Here is a 15,996-nt window from a genome sequence, read left to right as displayed (position 1 = left end):
TTTTCTCATTTCCTGTTTTACTTTCTTAATTTTTATTTAATTTTGCACTCACATGCTTTATTTTTTATTTTCTTTTGCATACTTTCTATAAATATTTTCTTTCTAATCATCTGAAAACTGGAGATTGCATGCATCTTAAAGTTAAAACAATATGTTTTAATCTCATAAAAACTTCAACTGAATACAAGAACTATGCCTCTATATTTTCCAGTTTGTTATTGATATTTAAATTATTTTATATGGTGTATCTATTAACAGATGCACGCAGATTTACACATTGTTTTTATATTCTATAAAAGAACTTTAAAGGTTTTATGTACCATCATTTTTGTTTTTTTTGGTTGTTTGTTTTGATTTGTTTTTGAGACTGAGTCTCGCTCTACTGCCCAGGATGGAGTGCAATGGTGCAATCTTGGCTCACTGCAACCTCTGCCTCCCGGGTTCAAGGGATTCTCCTGCCTCAGCCTCCCAAGTAGCTGAAGTTATAGGTGCCTGCCATCAGGCCAGCCTGGCTAATTTTTTGTATTTGTAGTATAGATGGGGTTTCACCATGTTGGCCAGGCTGGTCTTGAACTCCTGACCTCAGGTTATTCGCCCACCTCAGCCTCTTAAAGTGCTGAAATTACAGACTTGAGCCACCATTCCCAGCGTGTACCATCATTTTGATAGTAAAGAATTCTATATGTGTCCATATATTTACATTTATTGGAGAGCTTTATATTTACATATGTTTTTATGATGCTGTCCAGCACCATTTTATGTTTCAACATAACGGACACATTTTAACATTTCTCTATTTTTATATGTAGGGTCTCATTATGTTGCTCAGGCTGGTCTTGAACTTCTGGTCTCAAGTGATGTGATTGCTTTGGCCTCCCAAAGCTGTAGAATTACAGGCATGAAGCACTGTGCCTGAGCCCCGTGCAGTATTTTTTTTTTACTTTTGTTTTTTGAGACCGAGTCTCCCTGTCACTCAGGCCTGGGGTGCAGTGGCATGATCTTGGCTCACTGCAACCTCCGCCTCCCAGGTGCAAGCAAATCTCCTGCCTCAGATTCCATCCCAAGTAGCTGGGGTTACAGGTGCATGCCACCATGCCCGGCTAAATATTATTATTATTATTATTATTATTATTATTTTTAGTAGACATGGGGTTTCAACATGTTGGCCAGGCTTATCTCGAACTTCTGACCTTTGATGATCCAACTGCCTTGGCCTCCCAAAGTGCTGGGATTACAGGCTTGAGCCATCTCACCCGGCACTTTTTTTTTTTTTTTTTTTTTTTTGAGATGGAGTCTTGCTCTGTCGCCCAGGCTGGAGTGCAATGGTATGATTTTGGCTCACTGCAACTTCCGCCTCTTGGGTTCAAGTGATTCTCCTGCCTCAGCCTCCTGAGTAGCTGAGACTACAGGTGTGCACCACCACACCCGGCTAATTTTTGCATTTTTAGTAGGGACGCAGTTTCACCATATTGTTCAGGCTGGTCTTGAACTCCTGATCTCAGGCAATTCACCCACCTCGGCCTCTGAAACTGCTGGGATTACAGGCGTGAACCACTGTGCCCAGCCCCATGTAGTATATTTTGTAGAACTGTTAGTGGTGATGAACAGGCTCACCTTTTATTTTGGAAAGTCTTTATTTTTGTCTTCTTACTGAAGTAGTGTAATTTTGAATTGAGTTTTACAGGTTAGAAATTTTTTTTTGTTACATTAAAATTTGGGAAGTTCTCAGCTTTTTTTTTTTAATCTTCAAGTAATGTCTGTATTACTTTTTCTCTATATTCTAAGATTCCTTTCATGAATACATTGATCTGCTTGATGGTATCCAATAAGTTTTATATTCCATGTGTTAATTTTGTTTTGCGATTTTATATTATTGTGTTATATATTTTTGGGTATGCCACATCACAGCAGTTAGTTGTGTTTTGATTTTTTAGTTTATATTATAATTGTATATGACAATATTTAACTCTGTACAATTTAAGACAGTGTGGAGCAAAATTAAATGTGAATAAGCCGTATGTCTATTACCAGTATAATTATTTCTGTTTGTTGGCCTGTATAAATTTTATCCTGTTACCTTTGTGTCACTTGTATATTTGTTGCGTGCTTCTTGTAGTAGGTTTTTTGGAGTTTTTTGTTGTTGTTGTTTGTTTGTTTGTTTGAGAGAGAGTTTTGCTCTTGTTGCCCAGGCTAGAATATAGTGGTGGGATCTTAGCTCACTGCAACCTCTGCCTCCTGGGTTCTAGCAATTCTCCTGCCTCAGCCTCCCAAGTAGCTGGGATTACAGGCATGCACTACCATGCCAGGCTAATTTTGTATTTTTAGTAGAGACGGGGCTTAAACATTGGTCAGGCTGGTCTCGAACACCCGACCTCAGGTGATCCACCCACCTGAGCCTCCCTAAGTGCTGGGATTACAGGCATGAGCTACTGCACCAAGCCTATAACAGTTTTTTAATCTTTTCTAGATGAGTAGTCATAAAAAATCCCCTAATTTCAACATCTATTTATTTGTGTATCTACATTATTTTCATGTGAAAGAAACACTTTTGGATTTGAAGATAATTTAAAAACTATAATAACTCTGTATCTCTCTTAGGTATTATTTTTACTTATGTATTTTGTGTCAAAAACATAACAAAAATTTACAATAAAATATTTCTAGGCCGGGTGCAGTGGCTCACTGAGTGATATTCCAGTATTTTTGTACCTACTGAATGATTTGGTGACAGAAATTTGCATTGCTTTTACCTATTGGCTTTCAGTCACAATGCTGCAATAGTTATGTGACAGTTAATATATGTACTGCATTCTGTTTTATTTCTCTAATTTTTCACCTTTATACTCATACCAGTTGTTTTAATTCTGTAGCTTTTTGATGTGTTTTGAAATCAGAAATGGTAAAGCCTCCAACGTTGTTCCTTTTTTTGAAGATTGTTGGGTACTTTCTTGTCTCTTTAGATTCCATATACTTTTGGATTTGCTGTTTTTATTTCTTCAAAAATGCAATGAGACATTTGAAAAACATTGAGTTAAATCTGTAGATTAAATTGAGCAGTACAGACATCTTCACAATATTAATTCTTTCTTTTTTGGTTGTTTGTTTTTGAGATGGAGTTAAATTCACCCACCTCGGCCTCCCAAAGTGCTGGGATTACAGGCATGAGCCACCGCACCCAGCCCAGTAATTTCAACAAGTGCATGCTCAAGAGTGTGTCATATAATTTCTATATATTTGTAAATTTATCAAATATTTATATTATTGTTTTATATTCTAATTTCATTTTTTGTCATAGAAAGTAATCTATAAAATCTACATTTTAGAAAATGTGTTGAGGCTGGGCGCGGTGGCTCATACCTGTAATCCCTGCACTTGGGAGGCCAACGCAGGCGGATCACCTGAAGTAAGGAGTTCAAGACCAGCCTGACCAACATGGAGAAACCGTGCCTCTACTAAAAATACAAAATTAGCTGGGCGTGGTGGTGCATGCCTGTAATCCCAGCTACTCAGGAGGCTCAGGCAGGAGAATCACTTGAACCTGGGAGGCAGAGGTTGCAGTGAGCTGAGACTGCACCATTGCACTCCATACTGGGTAACAAGAGTGAAACACTCCATCTCAAATATATATATATATGTGTTAAGATTTTGTTTTTGGACTAACAGGTGGTCTATATAGGAGAATGTTGTTTGAGCTATTGAGAAGGCTGTGTATTTTGATGCTGTTGAGGAGTGTTCTCTATACCTTCATTAGAAATAAGTGTTTTTTACTGCCTTCTAGTCCTCTGTTTCTTGCTAATATTCTGTCTTGTTTCATTATTATTACAGAAAGTGGGGTATTGGAATATCCTACTATAATTATATTGCTCTCTCTGTGTTTATCCAATTTTGTTAGTGTTTGCTTTATATATTTGAAACCCTAGTTTGAGACACACACACACAAACACACACATGGATAAATAAATTTGTCGTAGGTTCTCAGTGAATGAATCTATATATTATTTAATGTCCTTTGTCTTTCTGAAGTTTGAACTTAAAGTACATTCTATAAAATATGACAGTTTTTGACTTAACATGTATCTTGTATAATATTATTTTGACCTCTTCTGCTCTCATTTGGTTAATATTTACGTGACATTTCTACTTCCATTATTTCACTTTCAGTCTTTTTTGTCATTAGATTTCAACTGAGTCCTGTAGAAAGGCAAGTTGAACATTGATTTTAAACATTTTTTAATAAACCTGTTTATTGAAAGTATGTCTCTTGATTGGAAAGATAATTATATATATATTTAAATAGTTTTCTGAAAGAGAAAAACTTACTAATGTTACATTATTAATCATTTTATTTGATTCTATCTTTTTCTCTCATTTTCTCTTTCTGTCTTTTTTTGTGTTTTTTTAATTTCTGTATTGATATGCTTTCAGTTTTTTTCTTACTTTCTTTTGTGTATCTATATAAATATTTTCTTAGATACCTTGGGGGATTACATAAAACCTCTGAAAGATCCAACAATATATTTGAATATGGTAAAAAACGAACTTCAATTGCATACAAAAATTCTTCATCATTACATCTGCCTTCAATTTTGTTATCGATTTTGCTAATTTTTTTTTATGTTTTATGTTCGTTAACAGATGTTTATAATCATGTCTATACTTTTACCTTTTAAATTTTAGAGAATAATTAAAAATGTTTTCTGTATCATTATGATAATGTTAAGTAATAAATTTCATTTTTGTGTATGTGCCTATTGCATTATGTTATTTTCAGTGAAAGAACCTCCTTTCAGCATCTTTGATATGTAGAGCATATGCAATGTCAATATACTTTCTCAGGATTTGGTTATTTTGGAAGGACGTCTTTGTATTTGGTAGTACAATTTTGCTGATGGTATTATTCCCACTTGACAGCTTTTTAAAAATTATTATAACTTTAACAATATCACACAGTTTCCTTCTGACTTGCAAATTTTTTTTTGATAAATTCACTGGTTATCTCATGAGACTATGCTTATAAATGAAACATTTTTATGTTGTAGTGCCCAAAATTCTTTTCTCATATGCCATTTTGAAATTTTGCTTATATTTGTGTCTGTTATTACCTTTGTGTGTACCTAAATTTGTTTTTTCAGCTTTTTCATGTTTACGTCATATTTTCTTTTAAGAAATTTTTCAGTTTTTTGGTAATTTTATATCCACAATTTTTGGTTTTTGGTATTTTAATTTTTTTTATCTTTATTTTTCTGATCTTCGGTAGTTGTCTGTGTTTCTATTTTTTTCTGATACGGAGTCTTTTTCTGTTGCTGAGGCTGGAGTGCAGTGGCGTGATATCGGCTAACTGCAAACTCTGCCTCCCAGGTTCAAGCGATTCTCCTGCCTCAGCCTCCCGAGTAGCTGGGATTACAGCTGCCTGCCATCACGCCCAACGAATTTTTTGTATTTTTAGTAGAGACGGGGTTTCTCCATGTTGGCCAGGCTGATCTTGAACTCCTGACCTCAAATGATCCACCCACTTTGGCCTCCTAAAGTGCTGGGATTACAGGCACGAGCCACAAAGCCCAGCCTTTTTCATTTTATTTTTGAGACAGTGTTGCTCAGGCTGCAGTACAGTGGTACAATCTCCACTCACTGCAACATTCCCCTCCCAGGTTCAAGCAGTTCTCCTGTGTCAGCCTCCCAAGTAGCTGTGATTACAGGCAAATGCCACCATGCCCAGCTAATCTTTGTATTTTTAGTAGATACAGGGTTTCATCATGTTGGCCAGGGTGGTGTCAAACTCCTGACCTCATGTGATTTTCCCACCTTGATCTCCCAGTGTGTTGGGATTCCAGAAATGAGCCACGAACCCTGGCCTGTTCAATCTATTTTGAATTTTTAAAATTACTTTCTATACTTTCTATGGTTGCTTTAGAAAATTTTATGTTTTTGATGGGGCCATGTTGTTCTAATATTTGGTATACATTATAATCTTTGAGTGAGATTTGGACATTAACAAAAAGCTACCTGTTACAATCTTTATAATATAGCTTTGTGCTTGCGTAGTCTGAAGTCAATTGTCTTGGCTAAAGATTCTGGGAATTCCTCAAACATGTTTTTAGGATGTATCTTGTCTAAAATTTTGTTTTTATTGTTTAGATAAATCAGCTTGTTCACATTTCTTCTTAATAATCTGTAATCACTTGCCACACCCATTCCCTGTTTGGGGTACTGCAGTTTCTCTGCTTCTCTGTAATATACCTTCAGACTCAGCAGACTCAAACTGTCATTCCAACATGTATCACCATTTCTTTCAGCATTTTATGTCACGAGAGACATTAATTAATGTCTAAGAAAGCCCCTAGAAGCCAGAAATAAAGATATATGTGCCAATATTTTTCTAGTTTTTTTTTTGTTTTGTTTTTAAAAACGAGGGGTTGGCAATTTACATTTGTGTGTGTATGTGTGAGCAGAGTCTCACTCTGTTACCTAGGCTGGAGTGCAGTGGCATGATCTTGGCTCACTACAATCTCTGCCACCACAGTTCAAGCAATTCTCCTGCCTCAGCCTCCCAGGTAGCTAGGATTACACATATCTGTTACCAAGCCTGGCTAATTTTTTGTATTTTTAGTAGAGATGGGATTTCACCATGTTAGTGAGGCTGGTCTCAACCTCGTGGTCTCAGATAATCCTCCCGCCTTGCCCTCCCAAAGTGCTGAGATTACAGGCTTGAGCCATCATGCCTGGTCAGCAATTTACTTTTTTTTTTTGCGGGTGGGGGGGGGATGAAGTCTCTCTCTTTCGCCCAGGCTGAAGTGCAGTGGCACGATCTCTGCTCACTGCAACCTCCGCCTTCCAGGTTCAAGCAATTCTCATGCCTCAGCTTCCCGAGTAGCTGTGATTACAGGCACCCACCACCATGCCTGGCTAATTTTTTGTATTTTTAGTAGAGATGGGGTTTCACCATCTCAGCCGGGCTGGTCTTGAACTCCTGACCTCAAGTCATCCACCCACATCAGCCTCCCAAAGTGCTGGGATTACAGGTATAAGCCACCACATCCATTTGGCAATTTACTTTTGAAGACACAATCTTATATGGAGAGCAGGAAGAGCTGTGTTGGGTATAAGTAACAGACCTCTTTTTCTTCTATGTGGCTCTTTGCATTGTGCTCACTTGGGGCCCTTCACACACTTAACCCATTTATACATTTTTTACAAACGTTTTTTGGTCAGTATGTTTTTGTTACATTTATATGTCCAGGAAGAAATTACAGCTTATGGTATTTTGCTATGTCTTCTTGCTTATGTAGTTTGTATAATTTTATAGGTTAGATTTGTAAAGTATATTTATCTGAGCCTAGCAACTGAAGTAATGTATTTGTATTGTTTCTTTCAGTTACGTGTTCTCATTTTGCCCAAGACCTTTGGCCAGAGCAGAGTGTAAAAGATTCTTTCCAAAAACTGATACTGAGAAGTTAGTTATGAAAAATGTGGACATGACAATTTACAGTTAAAAAAAGAATGTGAAAGTGTGGATGAGTGTAAGGTGCACAAACGAGGTTATAATGGACTTAACCAATGCTTCACAAATACCAAGAAAAAAATATTTCAATGTGATAAATATATGAAAGTCTTTCATAAATTTTCAAATTCAAACTGACATAAGAGAAGACATACGGGAAAAAAGACCTTTCAAATGTATAGAATGTGGCAAAGCTTTTAACAAGTTTTCAACCCTTACTACACATAAGAAAATTCATACTAGAGAGAAACCCTGCAAATGTGAAGAACGTGGCAAAGCCTTCAACTGGTCCTCATACCTTACTATACATAAGAGAATTCATACTGGAGAGAAACTCTACAAATGTGAAGAATGTGGCAAAGCCTTCAACTGGTCCTCATACCTTACTGCATATAAGATAACTCATACTAGAGAGAAACCCTACAAATGTGAAGAATGTGGCAAAGCCTTTAAGTACTCCTCGAACCTCACTACACATAAGATAATTCATACTGGAGAGCATCTCTACAAGTGTGAAGAATGTGGCAAAGCATTTAACCATCCTGCACGCTTCTTTGTCATTTTGAAGATTTGACTTAAAGTACATTTTATAAAATATGACAGTTTTTGACTTAAGATGTAGCTTGTGTAATATTATTCTGAGCTCTTCTGCTCTCATTTGGTTAATATTTACATGAAATTTCTACTTCCATCTTTCTACTTTCAGTCTTTTTTTCTCATTAGATCTCAACTGACTCTTGTAGAAAGGCAAGTTGAATCTTGATTTAAAAATTTTTTAATAAACCTTTATATTGAAAGTATGTCTGTTGATTGGAAAGATAATTATATATATAAAAATAGTTTTTTGAAAGAGAAAAACTTACTAATGTTATTTTATTAATTGTGTCATTTGATTTTTGTATCTTTGTCTCTCATTTTCTCTTTCTGTCTTTTTTGTGTTTTTTTATTTTTATTTTTATATTGACATGCTGTAGGGAGACCCCCTGAAACTATGGCTATGGAATGAAAGATGAAATGCTCCTGATAATTGTAAATACAAAATTACATGCAGGATTGTGTAAAGACAATGCCAGGTTGGGCTGCCAGAATGAGCCAACAGTGCGTGATGTGCTTCCCCCTGCAGAGAGCCTATAAACGGATGTGCAGTCAGGAAGGTTTCACATCACCAAGATTTCTATCCCAGAAAAGCAGATATTCATAGCTCTGGGAATGGAATGCGACCCTTGTGGAGAGCCTACAAATGGATGCATGAGGGGTGCCTGTTCATATGGATAACATCGGGCTATAAATGCCCTTATCTTGCCATGGCTCTTCTAGGTCTCTTTAGGGTTAAGACATACTCCCTTCTGAGAATTTGTGGTCTAATCGGTTGTCTAGTTTCACATCCTCCTTTTATTGATTGTTTGCAACCAGCTTTTGCTGTAATTATTACTACTGATTAATATCTTGCTCATCATTAATCATAGGTTATGGAGAGACAGTGTTTCCTTTTTAAGGCTCTGTTAAAAATTGCTAATGCACACACTATATTGTAAATTCTTATCTCTGTATACTGTACTTCTGCATACTGATGTTATGTTAAAGAATTACTTCATTCCCATGTGACCATCTCACCTCATAATCAAACGACTCTAAATCCCTCATTAACCTACCCACACCCTCACTAAACTTAATAATAAATGCTGGTATATCCAGCGCATTGGCAGCATGGCAGGACCAGAAGGCGGTGACCCTCCTGGACTCAGCTTTCACTATCTTGTGTGTGTCTTTTATTTCTCGACCTGCTGATCCACCTGGGAACAAAGAAAGAGCCCCATTGCATTGCGGGCTGCTGGCCAGATCCCACAATAACATGCTTTCTGTTTTTGTCTTATTTCTTTTTTATGTATCTATACAGATATTTTCTAAGTGGTACTTTCAAGGATTACATAAAACCTCTAAAAGATCCAACAATATATTTGTTTGTGATAAAGAATTAGCTTCAGTTGCATACAAAAATTCTTCATCATTACATCAGCCTTCAACTTTGTTATGATTTTGCTAATTATATTTTTTATGTTGTATATTCATTAACAGATGTTTATAGTAATTCCTATACTTTTATCTTTTAAATTTTAGAAAATAACTAACAATGTTTTCTGGACCATTATGATAATGTTAAGTAAGAAATTTTATTTTTGTGTATGTACATATTTTTTCCAGAAATTTATGTATTTTCATATGATTAAGTGTTGTTTTCTTGCATTATATTATTTTCAGTGGAAGAAACTCCTTTCAGCATCTTTGATATGTAGGACATATGCAGTGCCAATATACTTTCTCAGGATTTGGTTACTTTGGAAGGACTTCTTTTTATTTGAGAGTACAATTTTCCTGATATTCTCATTCCCACTTGACAGTTTTTTTTAATTATAACTTTAACAATATCACATAGCTTCCTTCTGACCTGCAAATTTTTAAAATAAATTCACTGATTATCTCATGAAACCGTGCTTATAAATAACACATCATTTTTATCTTGCACTTCCCAAAATTCTCTTCTTCTTATCTGTGATTTTTGAAATTTTATTTATATGTGTATTTGTTATGAATATCTTCGGGGTATCCTAGTTTGTTTAGCTTCTTCATCTTTATATCATGTTTTCTTTTAAGAAATTTTCAGTTATTTTTTGTATTATTTATATTCATGATTTTTGTTTTTTGCTTTTTTTTTTTTTTTTTTTTGATGCAGAGTTTTGCTCCTGTTGCCCAGGCTGGAGTGCAATGGCATGATCTTGGCTCACTGCAACCTCTGCCTCCTGGGTTCAAGCAATTCTCCTGCCTCAGCCTCCCGAGTAGCTGGGATTACAGGTGCCCACCAGCACACCCAGCTGGTTTTTATATTTTTAGTAGAGACAGGGTTTCACCACGTTGGCCAGGCTGGTCTTGAACTCCAGACCTCAGGTAATCCACCTGCCTTTGGCTCCCAAAGTGCTGGGATTACAGGCGTGAGCCACCACGCCTGGCCTTTTTTTTCCTTTTTAATATTTCTTGTTGTTATCCTCATTTTTCTAATCTTCAGAAGTTGTCTGTGTTCCTATTTCACTTACTGAATATTATTCAATATATTTTATTTTATTTATTATTCTTTTTGTTTTCTTAGATGGAGTCTCTTTCTGTTGCCCAGGCTGGAGTGCAGTGGCACAATTTTGGCTCGCTGCAACCTCTGCCTCCTGGGTTCAAGCAACTCTCTCCCTCAGTCTCTTAAGTAGCTGGGACTACAAGCACCCACTACCATGACCGGCTAATTTTTTGTATTTTTAGCAGAGATGGGGTTTCACTATCTTGGCTGGTCTTGAACTCCTGACCTCGTGATCCACCGATGTCAGCCTATCAAAGAGCTGGGATTACTGGCATGAGCCACCAAGCCCAGCCAGCTTTTTACTTTTAAAAGCACAATGTTATACTGGAGAGCAGGAGGACCTGTGTTGGGTATAAGTAACAGACTTTACTTTTTCTTCTATGTGGCTGTTTGCATTGTGCTCACCTGGGGCTGTTCATACACGTAACTTATTTGTAAATTTGTTACAAATGTATTTTGGTCAGTATGTTTTTGTTAAATTTATATGTCCAGGAAGAAATTACAGCTTGTGGTATTTTCCTATGTCATCTTGCTTATGTAGTTTGTATAATTTTATAGGTTAGATTTGTAAAGTATATTTATCTGAGTCTAGCAATTGAAGTGATGTGTTTTTTATTGTTTCTTTTGGTTATGTGGTCTCATTTTGCCCAAGACCTTTGGCCAGAGCAGAGAGTAAAAGAATCTTTCCAAAAAGTGATACTGAGAAGATATGAAAAAAATGGACATGACAATTTACAGTAAAAAAAAAAAAAGGCTGTGAAAATATGGATGAGTGTAAGGTGCACAAAGGAGGTTGTAACGGACTTAACCAATGTTTCACAAATACTCAGAGCAAAATATTTCAATGTGATAAATATATGAAAGTCTTTCATAAATTTTCAAATTCAAACAGACATAAAAGAAGACATACTGGAAAAAACCTTTCAAATGGATAGAATGTGGCAAAGCTTTTAACCAGTCCTCAACCCTTACTACATATAAGAAAATTTATACTAGAGAGAAACCTACAAATGTGAAGAATGTGGCAAAGCCTTCAACTGGTCCTCACACCTTACTACACATAAGATAATTCATACTGGAGAGAAACTCTGCAAATGTGAAGAATGTGCCAAAACCTTAAAGCAGTCCTCTAACCTTACTACACATAAGATAATTCATACTAAGGGGAAACCCTACAAATGTGAAGAATGTTGCAAAGCCTACAATTGGTCCTCACCCCTTACTACACCTAAGATAATTCATACTAAGGAGCAACCCTACAAATATGAAGAATGTGACAAAGTCTTTAAGAACTCCTCTCACCTTACCACACATAAGATAATTCATAAAGGAGAGAAACCCTACAAATGTGAAGAATGTGGCAAAGCCTTTATGTACTCCTCTACCCTTACTACAGATAAGATACTTCATACTGGAGAGAAACCCTACAGATGCAGAGAATGTGGCAAAGCTTTTAACCACCCCACAACCCTTTTTTCACATAGGAAAATTCACACTGGAGAGAAATCACACAAGTGTGATAAATGTAGCAAAGCCTTTATTTAATCATCAACCCTTAGTAAACATGAGATAATTCATACAGGAGAGAAACCCTACAAATGTGAAGAATGTGGCAAAGGCTTCAGCTGGTCCTCACACCTTACTATACATAAGAGAATTTCTACTGCAGAGAAACCGTACAAATGTGAAGAATGTGGCAAAGCTTTTAACTGATCCTCAGACATTAATAAACATAAGATAATTCATATTGGACAGAAACCAAGAATGTGACAAAGCTTTTTAAGGAAGTTCTCAACCCTCATTACACATAATTTATACTGGACAGAAACCTACAAGTGTGAAAAATGTGGCAAAGCCTATAACAAGTTCTCATTTTTATTTTTTTTTTGAGACAGAGTTTCAGTCTTGTCACCCAGGCTGGAGTGCAATGGCACAATCTCGGCTCACTGCAACCTCCGCCTCCTGGGTTCAAGCCATTCTCCTGCCTCAGCCTCCCAAGTAGGTGGGATTACAGGTGCCCACCACCACACCCAGCTAATTTTTGTATTTTTAGTAGAGATGGAGTTTCACCATATTTCCCAAGCTGGTCTCAAACTCCTGACCTCAGGTGATCCACCCACCTAAGCCTCCTAAAGTGCTGGGACTGCAGGCGTGAGCCACCATGCCCAGCCACAAGTTCTCAATTCTTAAGAGACATGGTGATAATTCATGCTGAAGAGGAGCTCTACAAACCTGAAAGATGTGAAAGTGCTTTTAGCAACACCTCCAACTTTTCTATACATAAAAAAAATTATACTGGTATGAAACTCTAGAAATACATAAAATGTGAAAAAGCCTTTATATGGTTGCCACACTTGATTATACATAAGATAATTCATAATGCCAAAACTCCTACAAGTGTGAAGAATGTGGCAAAACTTTTCATGAGTGCTTACACCTTATTTCATAGTAAAGCTAGTATCTTTGAGAAAAATTGTACAAATATAAAGAATATGGAAAAACCATTAATGCCTACTCACATCTTACTCAACATAAGAAGATTCATAATTAATAAAAGTGCATAATTCATAATTAATTAAAAGTGCAATTACTGTCAAAAAATCTTTCAGAAAATATAAACCTTTAAAGTGAAAAAAAATTTATTCTGAAGACAACCATTACAAATATAAAGGAGGTTGTGGTACCTTTACTTGTATCACAGATCTTATTGCAATCATTTTATACTAGAGGATAATCCCTAAGCAGATGCTCAAGCTTTGTTCAACATCAGGGATTTTATATTGGAGAAAAGTCCTGCAAATGTAATGAATTTGGAAAGACATTTTTTTTTTACAAAAACTACAGCTTGTAAAACACCAGAGAGTTTATACTAAAGTATATTTTTGCCGTTGCAGTAAATAAGAAAAAATACTTAATTCAAAATTGATTCTATGTAAATATCAGAGAATTTACACTAGAATAACTAAGGCACTGACACTTCAGACATTACGCTTAATTAGAGTGTTGAGTATAAAAACTAATCCACAACTAAAGTTGTTAGATAAATTATTTGTATGTAACTATAAAAGGAGTAGATTTTTTGAAGCATTGTAATTACATTGAAAGTATACTTGTTTCCTTGAAAAAAATTTTTTGAAAAGTGAATAATGATGTAATACAGCTTTCAAATTACTTTGTGCTGTTATTTTATTCCTATCGTATTCACGTGTGAAAGCATGTGATCAATTGTTGCTGCATCGAGATATTAGAGATTCTTTTTTATTAATTGGGCATATTTATGACCTTTTCTATAAAAGAGTAAGGACATTAAAATGAAAGATGCATGATGAAAATATAAGTGGAGAGGCTCTTTGTAGTTAACCTATATTAAGTAATGCATATGGTAGATGTTCAGAATAATACTTTTCTATATTATAGTGAGAGAAATTATTAATTATAGTTAAAAATATATTAAAATAAATTAGTAGATTTTATTGGTTGTACTTTTATGTAATAAAATGCAGTACATTTAAAAATTGTTAGATTATGTGTGAACTTAATTTATTTTTTTACCATGTTAAGACTACTGTGCACTGAATGAAGCATTATTATGCCACTAAATTTAGCGTATCCCGCCTTACTCAAGGGTGTAGGTAAAAGATGGTAGCAATATACTATTTGGTGCATAGTGGAATAACATCTCTAGTAATCACTTTGCCAGTGGCTTTAAACTGCAAATGAGTTGAAGAATACTGTTCTCATAGGTTAAATTTTTATTCTTTTTTCTTATTGAAATTTATTATTAGTATTTGTGTGTATACAGTATGTGTATATATTTATGCCTTATATGGCATATTTGTATTCAAGCATACAATACGTAGTAATTACATTAGGGTAAATAGAGCATCCATCATCTCTAGCATTTATTCTTTGTATTACAAACAGTGTAATTATACACTTTATTTATTATTTATTGTAAAATGTACAATTAAATTCTTACGGATTACAGGGTTATTTTTATGGTCATAATAAAAATTATACAGAAATATAAATAGAATACAGCCAGGAGCAGGGGTTCATGCCTGTAATCCCAGAACATTAAGAGGCCAAGACAGGTGGATTGCCTAAGGTCAGGAGTTCAAGACCAGGCTGGCCATCATGGTGAAAACCCATCTCTATTAAAAATATAAAAATATAAAAATTAGCAGCGCATGCCTGGAGGTTGAGGCAGGAGAATCGCTTGAACCCAGGAGATGGAGGTTGCAATGAGCTGAGATTGCACCACTGCACTCCAGCCTCAGTGACAGAAGAGACTCCATCTCAAAAAATAAATAAATAAAATAAACAGAAATAGAAATAAAATTCATACATTTCTGAGTCCTGAAAAATTATTAATAAATATTTGTTATATAGTTTTCTTTGAACATGTGGTCTCTCTGCATGCAAACATATAGACTTTTAATTTACATAGAGTTAAGTATACATATATTACTCTGAAGATAAACCTTAGATGTAAGAAAATTATAAAGTGAGTGTGTTTGTGTATGAGTTTGTACATATTTTTAGAAGAAAAGTGCAATTATTGGAACAAAACAAATTAATTAGGTGACTAATAGAAAACTAAACACCATGAAAATGCTGAAAGCAAATCTATACTTTCTGCTTTGTCTTGAATTTATTAATGTAAAATTTTATGACTTATGGTTTGGATTCTCCCCAGAATCTGCCTATTAAAGCACAGGCAACTTTCTCTCCAGAAATAACACTCTTGAGTACAACAATAAAAGCCCTCTTCAAACAGAAAACAATTATTTCTAACATTTATTTTAATGAAAATTTAACTAAAATTGACTAATTGGATAGATTTTTATTGTTCTATGTGTGTGTGAATGTGTAAAATAGTACATAAAGGAAAAATAAGCCAGAAAGAAGATGTTAGTTAATATTTGTGATGAATAAAACTGAAAAGGAGTTAATTATTATTTGCAGATGATAGCTTTGTTTATGTAGATAACAAAAACAGCAGAAAGAATATTTTAAAAGCTTATTCAGTTGGGTAGGCAACATTCTAAGATGATACCCTGGATTCCCAGTCTGTTGCACCTGCTGTGTAATACTTTCCTCTTGAGTGTAAAAAGATGTGTGACTGGTGGGAAATTACTCATGAAATTAGGTTACTCATGTGTTGACTTTGTGTTATCAAAATGGAGATTATCCTGATTGTGCTAATCTTTTTTTTTTATTATTATACTTTAAGTTTTAGGGTACATGTGCACGTTGTGCAGGTTAGTTACATATGTATACATGTGCCATGCTGGTGCGCTGCACCCACTAACTCGTCATCTAGCATTAGGTATATCTCCCAATGCTATCCCTCCCCCCTCCCCCTTCCCCACCA

At 35.3% G+C, this 15,996-nt stretch overlaps 1 pseudogene; it reads left to right on the top strand.

The window, feature by feature from the left end:
* Positions 1 to 11,222: 11,222 nt before the first annotated feature.
* On the top strand, positions 11,223 to 12,407 carry LOC107966566 (zinc finger protein 506-like; annotated as a pseudogene).
* The last annotated feature ends 3,589 nt before the right edge of the window (positions 12,408 to 15,996 follow it).

This window comes from Pan troglodytes, chromosome 20, assembly GCF_028858775.2.
Source record: "Pan troglodytes isolate AG18354 chromosome 20, NHGRI_mPanTro3-v2.0_pri, whole genome shotgun sequence".
Classification (NCBI taxonomy): Eukaryota; Metazoa; Chordata; class Mammalia; order Primates; family Hominidae; genus Pan; species Pan troglodytes.
This window is presented reverse-complemented; position numbering and strand designations above follow the sequence as displayed.